The sequence below is a fragment of the Arvicanthis niloticus genome, chromosome 17 (genome assembly GCF_011762505.2).
Source record: "Arvicanthis niloticus isolate mArvNil1 chromosome 17, mArvNil1.pat.X, whole genome shotgun sequence".
Classification (NCBI taxonomy): Eukaryota; Metazoa; Chordata; class Mammalia; order Rodentia; family Muridae; genus Arvicanthis; species Arvicanthis niloticus.
The window spans coordinates 38,486,324-38,491,561 of NC_047674.1; the positions used below are offsets into that span (position 1 = coordinate 38,486,324).

General features: G+C 43.8%; 1 long non-coding RNA gene across 1 annotated transcript; it reads right to left on the reverse strand.

Moving 5' to 3' along the window:
- Positions 1-405: 405 nt before the first annotated feature.
- LOC143434850 (uncharacterized) lies at positions 406-4,543 on the reverse strand. The gene is made up of 2 exons (XR_013104660.1): positions 4,369-4,543; positions 406-1,331 (listed from the first exon to the last, which is right to left on the reverse strand). It is a non-coding gene; the product is annotated as an uncharacterized LOC143434850 (long non-coding RNA).
- Positions 4,544-5,238: the final 695 nt, after the last annotated feature.

A 5,238-nucleotide genomic window follows, 5' to 3' on the forward strand; every position in this document is an offset into this window, starting at 1 on the left:
TTGTGCAATCAGGCATACTTTCAGGAAATCTATCCACACTCGTGCAACATTCCCTGTCGAGTACCCACTTGCAAACACCTCTAAATATTCAGGTACCACAGTTATTCAGGCAAAGGCTGGCTAGACTTAGACCTCTCATCGACCCAGTGCAATGGGCTGAACCCTTGGGGTGCATCGACTGAGGGTCTCAGTCATCAGTTACTTTCTTAGCATACATAGCCAAATTTCAGGGGAAGATCCTTGTTCCAAGGCTTCGAGTGCTTGGGAGATAGCGACCTTGTCATGTTTTTGTTGTGCTCTGAGCTTGCAGACCAACCATAACATGAACACTAATCCACAACATAGGGCTGCACCAAACAGGCCTATCCCCACCCTTTCCTTAAAGAAAGAAAAGGCAGAAGAAAATCAAGAAGAAAGTCCTTTAATGATGGAGGGATCCAGGCGGGTGGAGTTGACAAGAATAATTTTTCTGTGAAGTTGTTCAAGAAGATTACCAAAATTTTCAGACCAATTTCCTGAAAGATATAAGGACAATTTACGTGAGAGATTGGCTGCTTTTGTAAAGTTTTCGTATTGAATGTTGGTAATACACAAAGCTCCGAATTTCCTTTCACAGCCAATTTATGTCAACTGAAATAAGATATCCAGTCTTTCCTCAACCAAATCTAATCTCTGATTGAGTATCATAATACCTCCTTTCAATTCTGCTGTGGAGGAAGAGTGGGTATCCATTGCCTGGCTAACTCTTTCTGCCAAATATTGACAAATTCAGTGGTTTGTACTTGGTGAAACATGGCAATAGCTCCAACGGTAGCACCGTCTGCTCTGAGCATAATAGCTGTGACAATGGCTGCCGTTATATCAAAATCTCTCTTCTGTTGAAATAAAGTCAAGGTCCCAGACGTCTGAACGGGGATAGGGATCCATTGTGGTATTCTGGCTATTAGGGCCTGCTTATAGACAAGAGCAGACCAGCACTGGGACATAAAGCAAGTTAAATTGGTACAAGTATTAAAGGAGTGGTTGGATAAGATGAAAAGAAATGGAGGATACACACAAACTGGAGTGAGGCATTAATTCGCTCGGTATAGTTAAAGATATAGGAGAAATTCTGTTTAGCAGAAGCAGCGCCTTTTAAGAAGGCAAGGGCATAGGTTTTGGAAAAGCAGATAGGATAGCCCATCTAAATTCACTATATATACTAGGAACCAAAGCTTGGAGAATCCATGTGGCGATCAAAAGCATTCGTAGGGGAACCCGCTGAGGAATCATCGTCCACAACTGTGAGGTGTCACGTCAGGCGTTCCGGCAACCAAAACGGGTTGTTCTTCCTGTGGAAAAACACAAACCGCTCCCCTGGATCTTATTAAAATAGGATCTGTGCCTTTCCATTGACCAGTCAAAACATCTTTCTATGTTATCATTTCTTTTGGCCTAGTTGGTTCCAGGCAATGGCGATCAGCCACCGTGTTGCCCTGACTGTCCAAATTCAAAAAATTAAGAGTAAAAAGTGCCAGAGAGACAATAACCCGTGGCACCATGGGCAGAGCTTCCTCAACGTCTCCTTTTTGTTTTATCAAATAAGATTTAAGGTTACGATGAGCACGCTCAATAATGCCCTGTCCCTGAGGGTTGTAAGGAAGATCTGTCAGGTGTGTCACCTCCATTTGGCGACAAAATTGTCCAAACTTTTGAGAAGTGTAGGCTGGTCCATTGTCAGTTTTAGGGATTTTAGGCTTTCCCCAGGCACTCCAAGCCTCGAGACAATGTTGAATAACATGGGCTGCCTTTTCTCTGGTGAATGGAGAGGCGAACATAACTCCAGAACAGGTATCAATGGAGACATGCAAATATTGTAATTTGCCAAAGGATGGGATGTGGGTAACATCCATTTGCCAGATCTGTAATGGCCTAATTCCCTGAGTGTTATTTCCGGTATGGGGAACAGGTAGGAATTGACAGCAGTTTTGGCATTGAGTCATGATATCTCTAGCCTCATTTCTAGTGATGTTAAATCAACATCCTAGCATCTCAGCTGTCACATGAAACCTTTTATGAAAGGCTTTAGCCAAATCCAATTTTGGCGAAAGGGCAATTGCAATCAACTTTGTGGCTCGATCTGCCAGGTCATTTCCAGGAGACATAGGTCCCGGTAAGCTTGAGTGAGCCCTAATATGAGTTATAAAGACAGGGAATCTTTGCTTAGCCAGGGTAAGCTGAATCTTTTGAAAAACTTCTACAAGTCTGCTAGATGTCTTAATTAGCCCAGCAATTTCTAATGCTTTTACTGCATTAACCACATAGAAGGAATCTGAAACAATATTTAAGGAACCTGGAAAGATTTCCAGAACCTCTGACAACACTAGGCATTCCACTATTTGAGGTGAGGTTTCATGGTATTGTTTGGATGTAACCTTATCATTCACCACATAGGAACCCACTCCTGTTTTTGACCTGTCCATATAAACTACCATTCCATCTGGGAGTGGCTCCTGAGACACAATATGTGGAAATATGATAGCTTGAGTTAAGGCAAATTGTAAGATGGGATGCTTAGGATAATGATTATCTATTTGACCTTTGAAGGAAGTAACCAGCACTGCCCAAACATCAGATGTCGCTGTTAATATTTGGACTTGATGGGCAGTATAAGGCACTATCAAAACCTTAGGCTCCCTTCCAAAATGAGTAATGGCTGCTTTTAGTCCACGAAGGGCAAGCTGAGAAACTGAATCTGGATACCTTTCAATAATCTTTGCGGGAGAAGCATTGGGATGAATCCATAACAAAGGCCCCTCCTGCCATAATACAGCAGTTGGTAAGTGTCTAGTTTTAAAAACACATAAATCAAAGGTTTTGGTTTCATCTATGCATTTCAACTGGGCATCTTGTAAAGCGTTTTCTACTACTTGAAGAGCACGGCTCGCAGCCGGTGTTAAGGCCCTCGGTGAGGAAATATGAGCATCCCCTTCCAAAATATCAAATAAAGGTTTCAGCTCGGCCAAGGGAATTTTTAAAAATGGTCTTAACCAATTTATATCACCTAATAATTTCTGAAAATCATTCAAAGTATGTAAATGGTCTCTACGAATCTTCAATTTCTGAGGAACTATTTTTTCTGGATAAATAACCGTTCCTAGAAAAGAGCCAATTTCTGAAATTTTGGGGATCTGAAATCCCCAAAGATTCTGTCAGCTGCCTCAGTCATACGGGCCACAAAATCAGAGAAGGACTCACTGGTCCCCTAGTTATTTTAGATAAATAAAGATTACTCCCTTCTCACCTGGGGAGAGACTTCCAGGCCTTAACAGCAGCTATCGCTATTTGTGTGTATACCTGCCAAGGGTGAGCAGTCTAGTCATTGGCATGTGTGCCAACTCCTGCCAGCATGTCAAAAGTCCCTAACTGTTGACCCTCAATGCTTGCATTAGCTCTGGCTTGTGCTTGTAACTTCTCATGCCAGAGCGCTTTCCATTCCAAATATTGGCCCATATTGGTAAGTACCACCTTCACTGTGTCCTGCCAGTCTCCTGGCATCATAGCAGCTGCACTTAATCTCTCCACTTGGGATACGGTAAAATTAGCCCCAATTCCATATGCATGTACTGCCTCAGCTAATTCTTTGACCTGCCTATACTCTACTGGGGCATGAACACGGGCTCCCTCTGCCCCTTCAAAGACCGGAAATGCCAGCTGTAGTTGTCTCCGATCTCCTGGGCTGAGAAATGAATTAGAGACCCTGCCTGGGGTGTAGGCTGGAGGCAAGGGCGGGGCCGAGGGACTCAAGGTCTTTCTTAGTTTTATCTCAGGACAGTTTTTTTTGGTCCATATCTGTTTTGTTCATAGGTGGCTGCCTCTTCCTTTAGGCTTTCTTCCTCTCCTTGTGTTAGATCTTCTTCGGAGCTGCTAAGGTCTATGGTAGCAAGCTCCTTAATGGGGTAAAGGGGGTCCTTTTGACCTCCACTCTCTCTTCACCAGCCGGTGAAGGGTCCTTATTCTTAATAGGCCCTGCAGTGGCCTCTGTTTCTTTTGAGTACTCGCCCTTTTTACCAGACTCCTGGGTCTGCTTCTTTTGTCTAGGCCTTCTTGCCTGCTTCCCTTTCCCAGGCTCTTTGGCCTTATCTTTTTCTCCAGGCTCCTTGGCCTGATGCCAGCTAACACGCTCTGTTTCTGATACACTGGAGTGGACCTCTTCTAAAACCTCTTGACTTGCATTAATAGCTGTGCTGCAAGCTGGATCTTCACAACACAAATAAGCTAAAAACGAAAGCAACACAAGCAAGAAGCCAACTAGTGCAGCGGCGACAATGGGTGAAAGTCCACTTGCAACCAAGGCTTCCACCCCAAACATACCTCTCAGAGACATACCTCAATCCTGTAGTCTTTTAACCCGCCCTGAGTCTCACAGGGTCTCTGCGGCGCCTTGAAGTTCCCGGGTTTCGGCATCAGATGTTCCGCGCCCCTTCCGAGTCCCCTTGCCAGCAAGAGAGACACAGGAGGCAGTGTTCGGGTAGTTACTACAACGAGGCTTTATTCTTGTATCAGCTGAAGCGGAAGACCCCAAGCCTGGAAAAGGCACTGCTTATATGTACCATAGAGTGGCGTGTTCACTTCTGATTGGCTGTTCACTTATCACCCCATATTACGCCCCGGGATGGGCAGTGACTTGGCGCGCTTTCGCCTCTTGTACCTGCGCAGTTTAGTTGTTTACTTGTGGGAGCACCAGATGCCAGCGCCATCTTGTAATGGCGAATATTGTCACTGCTCGCCGAGGCTCCCTACCATCTAGCTTCTCCACCCCACAGTCCCTTACTTTAAACCTAACTTCTGTGGTTCTTTAGATTGTAACTTGATTATCATTGACTTTAGAGTTAATATCCACAGATAAGAAAGTAAGAAGCACCTAACCCTAGAGAGATTTGAGATCCCAGGGAGTGGGGAGGATTGTTGGGGTGGGGTTTTGGGATGGGGACAGCCTCTTGGAGACAGGGGATGAGGAAGTATAGCATGGGGAGTGGTCAGAGGGCAGACCAGTAAGAGGATGAAGTCTGGACTGTAAAAATATATTAAAGAATATAAATAAATAATTTACATATATATAAATAAAATACATGTCATTTTCTCTTGACAAAGGATGATTTTTTTTTTTCAGGTTCTATTCATTTACCTGAGCGTTACATCGTTTAATTTTCTTAATGTATTGGTAACACTCTATTTGATAAATGTACTAAATTATCT